This window comes from Chrysemys picta, chromosome 2 (genome assembly GCF_011386835.1).
Source record: "Chrysemys picta bellii isolate R12L10 chromosome 2, ASM1138683v2, whole genome shotgun sequence".
Taxonomy (NCBI): domain Eukaryota; kingdom Metazoa; phylum Chordata; order Testudines; family Emydidae; genus Chrysemys; species Chrysemys picta.
In genome coordinates this window covers 227,049,161-227,065,246 of record NC_088792.1, presented here as the reverse complement: position 1 = coordinate 227,065,246, position 16,086 = coordinate 227,049,161, and the positions used below count along the sequence as shown (strand labels likewise).

At 43.8% G+C, this 16,086-nt stretch overlaps 1 protein-coding gene across 7 annotated transcripts in view; it reads right to left on the bottom strand.

Moving 5' to 3' along the window:
- The window catches only part of CHD7 (chromodomain helicase DNA binding protein 7), a 180,990-nt gene extending 170,951 nt beyond the window's left edge, over positions 1 to 10,039 (bottom strand). For 4 of the 7 annotated variants that reach the window (XM_042845678.2, XM_042845700.2, XM_008173459.4 and 1 more), the window contains exons 1-2: positions 9,657 to 10,039; positions 7,772 to 7,874 (exon numbers count right to left, since the gene is read on the bottom strand). The gene's annotated coding sequence lies outside the window, so the exon portion shown is untranslated. Of the gene's footprint in view, positions 1 to 7,771; positions 7,875 to 8,799; positions 9,001 to 9,221; positions 9,331 to 9,656 lie in introns of those variants that run through there. The other 3 variants (XM_065585616.1, XM_008173439.4, XM_008173445.4) reach the window with 3 other exon arrangements.
- Positions 10,040 to 16,086: the final 6,047 nt, after the last annotated feature.

Here is a 16,086-nt window from a genome sequence, read left to right as displayed (position 1 = left end):
ATACACTATGTATGACATGTCTACAGTTTAGGCACTCAGATTTTCCAGTGTATGAGAAGTTTTTGCAATAGATGTCAGATTAAGAAAAGCCTTAAGACAAATTTAACTAGAAGTAGAGGATAATGCAGTTAAACAGAAAACACTCCTACAATTTTCACATTAAATAAAAAACTTGGCAATGAACAAAAAAAGGACAACCAAATTAGCTACTGTAACTATAAAGGCAACAGCTTAAATGACCATAAATTTCACAGAAGGCTTTATCATTAAGACTCTAAAAACCCATGTTCCTGATCAGCAATCTTGCCAATTTTTCCTTAATACAAGAGGGAAAGTGTTCTCTTTTGAAGCCATCAGCACTATTAAATATATTACAAGAGGATGACATCCATGCTCTCCAAAAACCCCAAGGAAAGTATTTGGAGAGAGACAGCAAGCCCACAAATGGCAAGTTACGTTTCCATATCCCAACGAGAGTTTGACCTAAATCTCTAGTTTCTTAGGTTTCTGGACCAGTGCTCGCTCCCCCCCACCCTCACCCCCCAGTGGATAGGTTTGCCGTACTTTGTGAAAGACTGCCTAGTGCAGATATGCCATTTCACTTGAGAAGCGATAAGTGATCACTCCCACTGCAAAACTGGACTGTTTACAGTAGCAAATGGGCAGCTCAGCTGAAAGAATCCTTGACTTGCTGTTCACTCTGATGAAGTTCAAGGCATGCAACTGCAACCAGCCATATACCTTGAGGCACCTCTACTTGTTTAGTGTCTGCCTCAAGGAAATGCACCCTGTCCAAAAACTCTATGTCCACTTCCACTATTCAACCTTAAGCACCTAGCACAGACAAGTGGCTTTTCTGATCTGTGAAACCGAACATTAATCTTTTTCACATGAAAAATTCTCCTCAGAACAGCGATCTAATCTAGTACTTTACCCAACACTCCTCCAGTACTCAACCTTTCTAAAAAATTCTCTCAGCACTGAATAACTGTCTCCCTCTCTCTAGTCTACCTTTTCTATTTCTTGAAAAATAGTCTTCTCAATATTCAGTAACTTTAGCAGGTTTTTAATCTAACCAAAATAAAAAAAGCCAACAGAAAAATACATTTTTTACCTGTTTGACTTTTCCACTTCTCTCTTTAACCTCAATGCAGCCTTCAACACATGAGTCCAGGACAACCCTGTTCCCTCAAACTAGGGGTGATGCTGTAGTTATAGTTCTGCTTCTATTTAACAAACCATTCTTTCCAATGGCAGTTCCACATCTGTGACAAGACTCCTCCTGTATGAAATGCCACAACATTCAAATCTTTATCTTTTTTCTAGGTAACTGAGTTTTTTGTGGGGGGAAAGGGAGGAAGAGGAGTTACTACACTTTTCTTGTCAAGTAGAGCTCCAGCAGCAGCAGTATGAAACACATGCATTTCTTTTAAATATCACTCTCTCTTCTGAGGAAGGAGTAGAACTTAAGAATCCTGCAACTGTGATTTCTCTATATAGAAGTAAGAAGGTATAGATAGCCCTGTGGAAATCAAGACAGAGAGGAGGAAGGCAAGAAGGAACTACAAAAAGTCTGCTGATCTGTCTCCCAGGAAGGCTGAACCAAACAGAGGGAGAAAACAAATCTGCCCACTCCCTCTAATAGCCAGGTGAGCTCAAAATATAGCAGCCTCTTAGAAAAGAAAAGCTAATATGAAAGAGTGGCGTTATCCAGCACACGTCTCCCAGACTTGTTAAGTCTCCTGCACCGGCAAGGTGTTCCTGTTTCTAGCTGCTTTCTAAATTGCTCCTGCTTAGGAGCTTAAATCAAGTGATTTAGAGAGCTGATGAGAAACTTTAAGGCTGAATCTCTACCATCAGGGCTGCTTGAGGCAGGATCTGGACTCTAGACATACAGGAGCCGGTGAGCAGTAACCAGGAATCAGCAGCCAGGGCCAGAGGTCCTCCAACCAGGGGGTAAGGGGCAAAGAGCAACCCCAAACAGCCACCCTAGCAGCACAGCCAAACTATCTCCCAGCTGATGACAGAAAGCAGATATCTTCCTTCTAACCCAGGACAAGAAGCAGCCCGCACCAGGGGCTAGCAATTCTTCATCACTCCAAGATATAGAAAAACTAGGGGCAGAGCCTCTGGTAAACACCAGATTTATCTAGATATCAACCCAGGGAGATTCCAGACACAGCTATGAACACAGCATTTCCTACGCTCCTAAAGCTTGTTCCATGCTAGTTTTGTTAGTTCTGGTTATCAGGATATTTGCTATCATATACATAAATATTGCAATACACATCACTGAATACAAAAGCTAGAATCATTTTCCAAGAGCCAGATTTCTAACTTTCAACTTAACAGGTATGCTCTCCTACCTCAACAAGTCTGGAGGTTTCAGCAAGATAGGGGAAGGGGTGCTACACACTGAACTATAAACTAGAGCACAGTCCTTGGAACCCAGTAGTTCACCATATCTATCTAGGATTTTACACCACACCCCACCACAATATCTGAACAGCTCTTACCCTTATCATGCCCCTCCCACACACCATCTTTTGAATCTCTCTAACAAGTGTTTGATAGTTTTCAATTCAGATCTCTCCTGATGATCTTACTTTCAGCTTTATGCTAATACTAAACCACGTCCCTCTCATCACCTTTAAAAGGACTCCTCTCTGTCCTCTCTCTGCCAGTTCCTACCAAGTAAACTTGTAGCTTTGTGTCACAACTTCCATCAGATAGGTGGATTAATAAATCTTTGTCAGAAAACACCTTGAGAGACAAATTACCCTCAGCTCCGATCTTCCACTTACTGAAACAATGAAAAGTGGAGGCATTCTTGATTTTGAATTCTTCTCCTCTCACACAGAGATAGTGAGATTTGAAGGTTTAGAGTAGCATTCTCTCCCGTGTATTGTACAGACTCATCTCTACCTCCCTTTATTTCCTTTTTCCACTGATCATCATAACCTCTCCATGGCCTTCTCAAGTCCCAATTATTTAGGCTCCAGCGTTGTCAGAATGCCACTTTCCGCATTATCTCTTACAAAGAATGCCTACGGGCTCCTCAACACATACTAGTCAGCCCCATGCTAAAACTTTGACTTCAGTGGGCTTTGGATCAGACCCTTGGTTCTTTACACTAGTTGGAAGCTCCCTTACATCTTAGGGACAAAGTAAGATTATTAGGAATTGAGATGCTTGATTATTTTTTAAGCAAATCTTCATTATCTGACCCTAGCAACAAAAACAACAACTAAAAAAACAAAAACAAAAAAGCAAGCGACTCCATCAAGCAAACGAAGAGCAGCATAAACTGGGAGGTATGACAAAGGACTTTTCAATACAAACGTAAGAGGAGTGGTTCAGTCTTGAGAGAAAACACAAAGGAGATATTACAGGTATATTTTAAAATTGATACAAAATCTGATTTCTACCTACAGCAAAGTTTACTACACTTTACAAAACATTTATGTTTAATAATGGGAGTGAAATACCAAATGAGAGATTTAAAAAAAAAAAAAAAAAGTATGGCATTTGAATTGTCTACAAAAAACCTCCAAACATTTGCATATAAGGCAATTTATTGCAAAATTTGATTACTACAGCAGGGTTTAATAGACAACTACCTGTTGAAATCGTGAGCTGACTATTATTTACAATGTATAACTTAAAAAGTAACTCAACAATCTTACAGACTAGAAGGTTTTAAAAGTTACTCAGCGCTGCTTTCTGTTATTCATAGGAGGGCAACTTTTAATCATAGTAAACAAAGTGGGCCCATATTTCAATGAACTCTGAACAAAATAACCTCTAGGATCAAGATTATGTATGGTGAAACTTAATTTTCCCTCACAGAACCATTAGGAAGAAGGCAGACATTTTGGCTGCACTGACTTTTCCAGACAATTGATTCTTGAAGTTATTTATTCCCCACCATTCCCCTCAAGGCCCTCTTGTTACAGCAATTGTCTCTATGTCAGAGGAAGGTTGGCTACAGCTCCCTCCAAAGCCAGGCAACACCACACCCAAAATAGCTACAGGGGTCACAACAAGGCAAAGTGTTCCCTAGTTCATGACAGCAGGGGCTTGTAGTCAGCTCCCAAACAGGGGTGCTGGAACAATTTGTATAGGGGATTGGGGGGGGTTCTGAGAGCCATTGAACCAAACTAAAGTCTGTATATAATGGAATCCACTTTAAGTCTGGGGGTGTGGCCGCACCACCAGCACCTACACTCCCAAATGCCAATCAACTTTCAAAATAGAGTTCTGATACCACTAATCTGACCTATTATTAAATGAGTGGCCTTGCTTATTTTTTCCCCATTTTTAAATTAAGATGCATCCTTAAAAGTTTCACTGCCATCAGTCTGTTTCTCCAAGTTTTAAGAAAAGCACACTATTTGATATAAACATGGAGAAGAGAAAAGAACAAACACTATGTTCAGAAACAGCTATGGAACAGTATGCATGAAATTAAAGAGGTCAGAAACTTAGGGATAATCAGCTCCTATCTGATTTTTTTCTAGATGCATATTTACAGCTTTAAAAACAAAAACAAAAACAAAATCACAGCTGGAAGATAGGAATTAATCAGTTTCTATATACTTAAGAACATCCTTAAGAGCTTTGTTGTCATATTGAGACACTTGGAACGTATTCTCTATGTCACAGAAAGCATCTTATTGAATGGAATAATTATTTAGAAAATAGTGGAGAATAAAGGCATTTCAGTTTGTAACCATGCAATGTATTTTCACTCTGAGCAATCCATGGTAAAATAAGAGTCACAGAAAGTTAGATTATACGGATGGAAACAAAACAAAACGAAGGACTCCTTCAAGTTTTAGCACCTTGCCAGAAGCGTTTAAAAAAAAAAAAAAAAAAAAAAAAAAAAACACGTTACATATCCTGTAACTGCTGCTCTACAATAAATTATCCATCTCTCTGCAACAAAGGATCCTAAAACCAGATTAGAGGTCTCCTTACAATAAACTGTTTTCCTCCTCTTAACTTTGGTAGGATTCCAACAACAGTCATCTTAAATCTTAGCTCAAATAAGTTAGAGAGAGTCTTTATAGCAAGTGTCCTATTTATGGGTGTAAGACTGGTTGGGAAATAAAAAGAGGATGCATTAAGGAAGAAGTTGGAATCTGCCACAGATGGAACTAGGTAGTGGCAGCAGATTAATGCAACAGCCTTTTGCCCCTTTGGAGAACAGATTAAAAATGGAAATTAAGGTCTTGTCTACCACAAGAAAGTTTTACCAGTGTAACTAAATCAGTTTAGTATAGTTTTCATATTGTAGACAAGGCCTAAGCCACAATAGTAGAACGTATGCTGTTTCATCCATATCGCCTCTGAGCATCACTAAAACATTCCCTAATCCAGAACAACTGGTAATCTATCCACAGGAACGACATAGGAGAGGGGTTGCAAGACAAGAATGAGGTGTATTTGTAGAGATTGCTGTGCAACTGCTCCACACCACCAGCCCCAACTTGATCCAGACAGCCTTATTTGTGAACACTAAATTCACCCATTCAAACATTCAGCAGATTTTAAAAGCCTTCCATCTGGAAATTAATTGACAGATATACTACCTACAGGAAATGAAGGCTAAAGATTTGGCATAGAATTAAAGGCACTTACATGTTTGTTTTCCCCCCCTTCCCCATCTTTCAGGCCCCTTCTTCCCTCCTCACACACACTGCTTAAACGTGTCACATCAGAATTTAGATAGATATAGCCAGTATCAGACAATATAATATGGTCATGCCAATCCAAAGAGTCACAATGCAAGATTTAGGAGATTCTCTTGAAGTAGCATTGCAAATAATAATTAGTTTCTTAAGGCTTTTGCCCTTTACAGATCCAAAAATCATCTGTTTTTCCCCCACTGTCTCTTTATACTTAAGACTGTCTTTAGATAAGGGCCTAGGCCATTTCCATTGAACATCTGAAGTTTAGGGCCTTTTTAGTAGTAACATACTTTGTACTTGTACAGAGCTTTACTTTTGGCACCTTATATTTATAAAAATGGTACAACAACATCTTCAGTCAAATCAAAATTGGCCTATAAAAAATTCCAGCATGGTAGCAGACAGCTTGAAAATATTTGAAGCTAATAAGAAATAGCTAAAAAAAGTTTAAAATAATCTTTGTAATGCACCACAAGTGAAATTAAGTATTTAGATAATTTCTAATTTTTAATATATGATAATCCTAGATCAAGGTTGTAAACCTTATTTAAACTTTTAGATTGAAAATATACTAACTTTTCCAAAGTAAATATGTGCTATTTGATATAACGCTTCAATATTTTATAAAATAGCCGTAGCATACAGTTTGCACATTCACTAGAGGAAAAAAAAAAAAAAAAAAACACATTCCAGTGCTATTTAAAAACTAAATTTCACACATTCATAGTAATAGGTATTTCAATGGAAGTCACCAAAACCATACTGAAGTTTAGCCTATTTGTGTACACTTTTGTCTGCTTTCAGTAAGCAGGAGTCCAGTCTCTTGTTATAAATTAATATTTCTGTTATATCATTCCTTTACACACTAACATTTTATAAGAGGATTAATATCCTTTCCAAATGTTTACGCACTTTGATCAAAACTTTGTTGAACAGCTAGACAGGCAGCAAACTTGTGTGCATGTTCTAAATTAAGAGTAAGCAAGTTTTTCTATTGTTTAAACCAATGACTTTGAATTTTAAAAAATTAAAAGGCATACCATTACAGTGTTAAATATCTAGTGAGAAGCTTGGTCAAGTGTTTATCCAATTGATAGCAATGCAAGTTTAACTGACTAAAGGATTCAAGCTTAAATTATATAATTTAGACCAAAGTATCTCTGGGAAAATGTCTTTTTTAAATTGAAGTGTTTGTAAGGTTTAAAGGGACTAAAAATAAGCAACTAAAACAAAGTTAAGTGTTAAGCAGGACAGACCTTAAGGTTTGTGGCATTATCCATTTCTATCTAAAAACAAAAACACAAAACTATTGTTCTGTTTTCCAAAACTAGTGTTTGAAACTTCAAATAATGTTGTTCTCAGAGAAAGTAACTGTCATCTCCAAGAAGATATGGTATTATTTAGCTGAGAGAAATTAAACTACATAGTATGTAATATATCTAGCACCTCTATAATGCCATATAAATAGCAAAAGTAACATGCCTATTTTATCCTCTCAGCTAGAGATATAAATGTCAACATTGCTCCCCATCACCTGTTACAAACCTCAGAAACAAATGGGTTAATTTCCCAATGTACTGCAGGTTATTTCAAAGGGAACTACTGCGATTTTCCCCCTATTGTTTAAACAGAGCAATTCTCTCTCTTAAAATAACCCCTATCTAGCTGTCTACCATGGTTAAGTTCTTAAGCTACCCTGTTGTTCAGCATGTGTTATACAAAGCAACATGATTTTTTTAAAGGAAATTTTTGTTGAAAACTTTTGATGAAGAAACTACAGAGCTTAGAAGTTCCTCTCTCTGCTGTGCTTAGCGATGCAAAAGAGTCCTGCAACGTGCCCCAAGCATCCAGCTACATTTAGCTTTCAGCCTTTTTATTATCATTGTCAATGAATGGGCCCCAGTCAAATTAAAGCTGCCATTTTAGGTTAAAGACTGGAGAGTCTCTGTTGTGCAACAGCAAGACAAAAACACTCCAAGCGACAGATGCAGCATTCTCTCTGGAAAATGATGGATTTCAACTTTTATAAAAATAATTACTGGTCATGCTTTTAATATGAATTATATATTGATACTCACACATTACTGCAAACTAACGGGATTTATAATTGGGATAAATCAGCTACCCATGCTGCTAAGGTCATAGTCATTAAGATTTTTTGCCGTCGTTAGAATGGATGATCTGTGAGGAAATGAACAGAAACATTTTTTGTTCAACTTGTTTCTTTGTATCTCCCTTAGTCCCATATACAACGATAGAAAATGACAAACAGTTCCCTGAAAGCCATCTTTCAGTACAAACATCGCTCAGATTCTACTCTGAGGAAAGTAAAATCGAGGCTCACATATACACAGAAAGAAACTTATTGCCCTGAGAAGGTTTTTCTGATATTCCCCAAACCAAAATCCACGCGAGAGCAAGTAACTGAAAAAGCTCTCACAAACGAAAAATCTCGCCTAAATGTAGTTAGAAGGCACATTCAGTACCTTCCCAAACCAAAACAAAGGTAGAAAGTGGGGCAAGTACGTGGAGAGTTGTGTGGGGTATCTAACAATCTCTTAGAAATTCAAAGGGAACTCCCCGTGCATTGCTACTTTTCTTTTGTCCATTGTCCGTTTTAAAAACTAGTTTAAACCAAGGCGTGAGTAGAGTGTAAAAGTGATATAAAGAAACCCGTCCGATTTAGGGCATGTGCACGAGAGTGACCCCCATCCCCAGAACCGAGTGGCCCCTAAAATAACACAGCCACAGTTCGGGGGGTACCCCAGAGTGTGAGAGGGTGTCCCCTTATGTAATGCTATCAGGATAAATGAATGCAACGTAATGATGGCTGCTCATTGCCTGCAGCTCCTTCTCCCTGAGTCTCACCAACAACCTTCCCTCCGCCCCCCCTCCAACTCCCCCCCTCCAGTGTCCGCTTCCCACTTCCACCAGCCCCCCATTCAGTACCCAACCCCGCCGCAGCAGCAACCCCAACCCTCAGCAGAGCAGGGAGAACCAGAGAGAGAATCGCCTGCCAGCCTCATTTCCCTGTGTGAATCAAACACAAACAACCCCCCCCCCTCCTTCCCTGACCGCTTGGCCTCAAACCACCTTTTCCGCTCACCCACAAAATGGCCTTGATTTCAGGGGGAGCAGTCCCAGCTCGTGTGCGCCCTGCCCAGCGCTCCGCTCCGGACCCAGCCTGGGGAGGGGGCCGGGGTAGGAAGGGGAACCGAGTTGGTTCGCAGGGTTAAGTCTCTATTATGCAGGCGCCGCCAGCACCAGTCCAGCTCGCGTTAGGTAGTGTCTCTCCCCCACCCCCTTCTCTTTCTTCTCCGGCTGTTGGAAGCAGCCGGGAGCCCCCTCGCCTGCCGGCCTCCCTCCCCCGGCCCCCTGCGTATGACTCTCCCCCTCCCTCCCGGGCGGAGACCCCCGGCGGCACCTCGTGTTCCCCCGCACACACACTCCCGGCCTCCCCGGGGGGCTCCCCCCGCGCCCCGGCTCCATGTGCCCGCCCGGGGACCGCGGGTGGGGGGGCTCGCTCACTTTGTTAGCGCTTGTTGTGCTGCCGGCGCCGGGAGCAGTCAGCGTGGTCAGCGCTCCCCAGAGGGAGCCGCTCTCCCCGCGGCTCGGCCCCCCGCCTCGCCGCCCGCTCCCTCCTTCCCTCCCTCCCTCGCGCAGTTTTACCCAACTTTTCCCCGGTTTCCATCTCCCTCCAAACTTGCGGAGCTGGAGGGGGTTCGGCCGGGCGGCCCGCCCCCCCTTGCCCCGAGCAGCCGGAGCACAACAAAAAGCCCTTTGCCCGCGGGGCAGCGCCCCGCCGAGACCGCGCGGCCCCACGCGGGGGTGCCCCGGAGGGAGGGGCGCTGACACCCGGCTCCCCGGGGGGCAGGGACCTGCCGCGGGTCTCTCTCCCCCCGCCATCCGGCCCCCAGTTCCCCGCCCGCCCGCCGGCCGTGCCCGCGGCGCGGGGTCACTCACCAGGTCAGCGCAGGGCTGGCTGGGCTCGGTGTCCCCCGCTCGCTCCCTCGCTGCCCAGGGGCCGGGGAGGAGGAGGGGACACGCTCCGGAGTTGGTGCCGCTGCCCGGGGCTGCGGCGGGGCTCGCACGCCCGGCGGAGTTGCTCCCTGGCGCCGGGAGTGCGGGGGGTGGGGGCGGAGAAGGTCCCTGTCCGAGGTCAGCGCGGGTCTGGGGCCGTGTCGGGCTCTCCGCCGGGTCCCGGCTCCGCTCCGCTCCTTTGTGTAATTTTCACTCGATTCAAGTTTAATCCGATAGTTCCCGAGCGCGTCCGCAGGAGCCGAGCGAGACACCAGCCAGCCAGGCGGCTGCCGCTGCTGCTGCTACCGCCCCCCTCCCGCCGCCACAAGGCGCGCCCCCGACACCGCCCCCTCCCCGGGGGCGAGCGCGCCCGCAGGCCCCGCCCATGCCCTACACGTCACCACCCAAGCCTGGCATAATTTATGCAAGAATCCAGCCCCGCTTGGGGGTGGGGGGGAGAGGGGTCACTAACCTCTCCCCCGCCAGGGGCTCCTCCCCCGCCTCACCGGGCCTGCTGCTCCCCGGGAGCTGCTTGCCGGCGGCGGGGGACTGAGGCGCTGCCCAAACGCAGGGGACCCGGAGCCCACTTCTAGCTCCTCCCCGTAGCCAGTCCCGGGGGCGCCCCAGCCAGCCTGGCCGCCCCGCGCCCGGGGAGGGAACGAGGAGCAAGGGGGGGTGTATAGCCGGGGACACGAGCCCCAGCGCAGGATCCGAGCTGAAGCCGACCACACGTACTGACCCCCAGCGGCAGAGCCCGCGCCCCGGCTCTCCTCCGGGACCCCCCCTACGCCTTGCTGCCAGCGCGCACCCGGCTGCCTCGCTCCCCAGCCCAGGCTTGCGTCTTCCAGCGAGGCACCCACCCACGGCAGAGTCCCGGAAAGTACTGGCCGGCGCTGGCAGCTGCTCGCCGCCGCAAACTTCCCAAGCGCTGCAAAGCGAAACTCCTCCGGAGAGACTGGATGCCACGGAGCCCGCAGGGTACAATAAGCCCCTCACGCTGCCGCTTCCTTTCCTCGGCTCGCTCTTTCTAGCTAAATCCCATGTCCCAGGGAAACAAGCTCATTTCGCAGCTCCACTAGGACTTAACGGCACCATCCACCAGTAGCAATAAGCTTGTCAGAGCTGCGGCTCCTTGCACTGAGAGGGACTTATGAAAAGTAGGGAACGGTGGCTTGAAACATACCAGAGCTAGGGCAGATTCCATAGGGCCTATGAACACGTTTTTGTGAAAATACTGTCTGTTATATATCTACAGGCTCCTACTCGAGTCCCTGTATCTGTGAGGTGATCTTTGCACCACCCGCTCAATTTTTCAAAATCAAGCCGCCCTCCAATACTATCATGTGGTTTTATTTGAGTGAATAGGCTGGTGCTGATTAAGGCTCTGTGGAGGCCAGTTTCCTATTCAATAAATTATAAATTCATGTTCATCATACAAACTGAAATATCAACATCTTTTCATTCCATAAGTAAATCCTGCCCCCCATATATGAATGCTCTGCTGGCCTATTTAACTTTCACTAAGACTACCCTTTCCTGAATCACACTGAAAACCTGTGATACTGTAAAGATTATATATGGGTGAGTTTTAAAAGTGAGCTGTCTAGCAAGTTAACTTCTTTAAGGTCTTTGGTTGTGTGACTGGGAGAGTAAGAAAATAATGATGTGCCATCTCCTCTCTGACCCCACAACCCAGCTATTTTTAACTGATGACTTTCTGTGGCTTTCTATCCCCTTTCATGGTAAAAGCTGAGGTAGCGGATCTGGGAGAATCCATTCACACAGTTCTTCCTCAAATACTCCAACATAATATGCCAGGGTCAGGGTACTAGCCCTAAATCAGGTGGATCCAGGGCAGCCCAGTGCCTCTGCACTAGCTATGGCCTCTCAATTCTTTGGCAGAACAGCTCCATGGGTTTGTGTGACTAGGGACTCCCTTTGACTGCAGCAGCCTCCATGACCAGGGCAGCTCTATGATTTTATATATATATATATATATTCAGGTTCTTCTGGAAAAATCTGCAAAACTGTGGAGGACAATGGGCATCCCGTCAGGCCTATCCTCTCTCCACCTACTTCCTGTGTGAATCCTACATTCATGGAACACCTTTCACAGGGTCCCAGGGAAGGAGAAGGGACAGTTTATGGAGGCAGCTGACTCCACTCCCTTCAATGCATATGTTAAGGAGCCCCTGTGTTTGTGGACTGGGAACTCATTAGGTCCCATGATTGCAATAGAGAGTTCTTTTTAAAAGTTGATGGCACCAGTTGTATGTATGGGGGGTCAGTTTGACTCTGTCTTTTTAAAAATAAGTTTAAAGGAGTCTGGTACCACACATGCCCCAAGTACCTCTGGTGATTTTTCTAGTTTTCTAATCACATTTTTTCAATTTTTAACGTATATTTTTTACATCTGTTGTATGAAAGAGCCTCACAAACAGAGGACACTAACATAGTAACTGCCCATGCAAGAGGAAACTAAAACTGATTACACAATGTTGTCAAAGGCACAAAGTAAACAAACAAGAGAGTTACTCAGCTGTAATTCTGCTTCTCTGAAGGTATCATTTGACTAGCATCCTGCTCTTGGGTTCCAGCTCCCTAGCATGAATCAAGCCAGAGTTCAACTAGCTTTCAAAGAGTTTGTGCACTCTGAGACACAGAAAAGCAAAATTTCTGTGCTTGGGGGGGAGGGATAGCTCAGTGGTTTGAGCATTGGCCTGCTAAACCCAGGATTGTGAGCTCAATCCTTGAGGGGGCCACTTAGGGATCTGGGGCAAAAACAGTACTTGGTCCTGCTAGTGAAGGCAGCGGGCTGGACTCGACTCGACTCAATGACCTGTCAAGGTCCCTTCCAGTTCTAGGAGATAGGATATCTCCATTTAAAAAAAAAATTCATTCTGATACTAACAGCCAGGGTCCCATGCTTCTCTAAAACATTCCCTTTCAGTTTCTTGATGAGCAGAAAGCAGAGTTCTAACTGTAATAGAGAATATATATAATCATTGGAAAACCATGTGATGCGGGGAAGAGGCATAAATAGGAATTCAGTCAAATGTTATATTCAGAGAAGTTGAATTACAGGTATATAATTACTCTTTTAGAAAAGTTAATATAGTTTCCAAAATAAAACAGTTAAGATAATTGAATGGCATTAGGATTTGTTGTGTTAAAGTTTCAGTGTTATAAAACCTTACCCTCACATGAAAATACAAAGGGAAGTTTGGGTTCTGTAGACTTCTGTTTTAAAAGGTAGATTTAGCTAAATGTAATATTCAGGTCTAGGCACTGTCACTTAAAAAAAAGGCAGGATGTAACTTTACAACACTGATGCATACAACACCAAAAAATCATCTGTGCAATATCAGGGCTTAAGACTACAAGGTCTCACTGGTCTATGCCTCATTTCCTACAACAGTTCACAAATACTCTGGGAACTTTGAGTGTTCAAAAACTACCAATGCAAAGTACAGAACACTATGGGACTATAAGGAGGCACATCTACCTAAAGAAGCTACAGATGCAGCAAATACATCTGCTTCTCCATGTCAGAAAGACTGCAAGGAGCTAGGCCACATTTCAGAAGACCCCATCTACCTTAATCTCTATGATTTCAAGATGTCTATATTGAAGGGCTGCTGCCCTGTACTAATTCTGGATCTTGAAGTTCAAAGGACATTCTGCACACATATCCCAAACCTTGACATCTTCTTGACTCAAAGCAACTGGCTCTCCATCAGGAGAGTTTTAAAGTTGCATCTCCTCTCAGTAGCCATGTGCTTTGATGCAGAGCCTTTTGAAGCACTCCAGGATGGCATATGGTTTGGACTTAGATAACTGTCATTTGGAAGATTCAGGAGATCTCAGGTGCTCCATTGTCTCCAATACGCTGTGGTTAGTGTCTCCTGAACATAAAGAGATGCCCAACACAAAACTCAGAGGTCTTCTCTCTTCTGAATTTGACTGAAGTGAGATTCAGAAGAGAAGAGAAGGAAGTAAAATTGATGCACTAAGTGAAGGCACCAAAGCAAACAACTGTGATGGGGAATCAACACTTCAAGATAGATTCCAGGGTAATGGAAGCACAATGGGATGAGGTCAGAGAGATGTTGAAGCTTTCCTTCTAAGAGGTCTGTTATAGTAATCTTAAACAACTCACAGAGCAAGGATGACAAATCTGAGTGAAGTAGCTGTTCTACTCCCTTCCAGGATCAAATGCAGGAACAGTTAACTCAAAACAAAATCCTTAGAGTGCACCCACTTTATCTGTGAATGCAGAAATAAGGTGAACCTGGACATCCAGCTAATCCATGAAGTCCCAGACATCAAAGGCTTTCGAGCGGTTTTGATAGAAATGTTGTCTGATACAAGACTCATCATCTTAGGAGATGAAGATGCTGTATTTGCTATGCTAGCCCCAAACTGCCTATCTGAACTCTCCACTTTAGGTTTCTCACAGATAATCCCCAGATGCACAAGGCTCAGACTGGATCCTCAGGCTGAAATTGGACATAAATGCAAAAACCATCCCGGTCCTGGTCAGACCACTTCCTACTTCTGAAGGAAATAAGAATTCTCTCTGTCACAAGAGGAAAATGATCATCATAATCCACCCCAAAACTCTTGGACTCAGCCAGATTCTAAGACTTACACAAACCTTTATCCAGCCAATAAACCAAAGAATAAAAGAAATAGGAAGACTCCCTGACTTCTGCTATAGGCTCTTCTGCTAAAGTGCCCCTTCTCATCCAGCTACTGAGTTAGTTTCTTCAGTATTGGTCATGCTATAGTATGCTTCAGAGTGGGTGATAGATTGCAATGATTTTTGGACAGAAAAAACAGGCTAGAAGAAACTGCACTGGAAAGAATCTATCACTCACTGTTAATGATCTCACAAATCACTGTTCAGTGTTTAAGCACGCTGAGAAGCTAGCAAAAAACAGTCTCCAAGTAGCTGTCAGTCTTCTAGGAACCTTTCAGCTAAAGTTTAGGCCAAAGTATGGTACAGAGACAGCACTTGAAAGTCTGGGGGATGAAGTCCTCTTGTGCATAGACAAGGGGAGTACATCCTGCTGTAATTCTCTGCAGCTGTTGATAATCAAATACTCTTGTTCTACCTCCAAAAATCTGCAAGAGTAAACAGAAATGCCCTGAAATGGCTTCATTCGTTCATCTCAGACTGAAGCCAGGATTGCTGTGAACTGTTCCTCAGCCTCCAAAGCCCCTAGCAGTGGAATCCCACAAGACTCAATCTTTTTCTCCATATCATTCAACCAGGGAGAGCAGATGAGACAACACATACTGAAGTGCCAATAGAGCACAGCTGATGCTTAGCTCTAGATCCTCTTTACATCAAACAAACAGTTCCATCACCAGCATTCTGAAAACATATTTGAAATCAGCAGCTAGAGAAAGATCTTTCTAAATCTAAACCCCAGGTGAGACTGAAGTGAAACTCTTAGGAAGAGTTACACTGGGGGAGGATTAAAAAAAAAGTTTGGAAGGGATATAAACTCTCGTGCAAATTAAGGAGATGGAGAAGTTTCTTTCCCTACAGGCAAGTTATTCCATAACTGCCCACTTCAGGGTTTCTGGTACTTATCGCTTTTGGACACAGTGTACTAGACCAGATGCTCACTGATCTTATCAGTGATGGCAATTCTTGTGTTTCTATAACAAGTGAAGAACACTAAAGAATTTACTTCCTCTACAACATCCCCGTCATGAGGACATTTGTTTTCAGGTAATTACATCAGTTTGCAGCCTTGGAATATTTTTGGGCTCCACAATGTCCAAACAGCCATGATTCCAGCTGCTCAGTAGATTGCTCTCCTCCCAGCTGGGTTCAGACCTGGCCATGGTGAACCACATATTTTTATGTCATGCATCTTACGAAGTGGGTATTCACCCACGAAAGCTTATGCTCCAATACATCTATTAGTCTTAAAGGTGCCACAGGACTCTCTGTTGCTTTTCACATATTTTTAGTCTTCATGCTTGATCACTGCAACTCGATATACTTAAAAATGAAGCCACATGCCCTGAAAGAGCTCCAAATGGTAAAAAATGCAATAGCTCATCTGCTTAGCAACACAGTTTGCCACAACTTTCCTCTCAGCCTAGAACTTTCACAGCCTAGAACAACACAGCCTAGAACTTTCCTCTCAGCATCAGCTCCCTATTGAATACAAAGCTCACTTGAAGGGCTCTGCCCTGATATTCAAACCATCCATAGGAATGGAACTAGTTACCTGAAAGGTCACTTCTGCCTCTGTGATCATAATTTCTCTCAACAGCTATATTCCACTGGAGCAATGGAACTCTTGAGCAATAGGAGAGGAGACCCAGAACTTTCACACACTATGGCATTCAT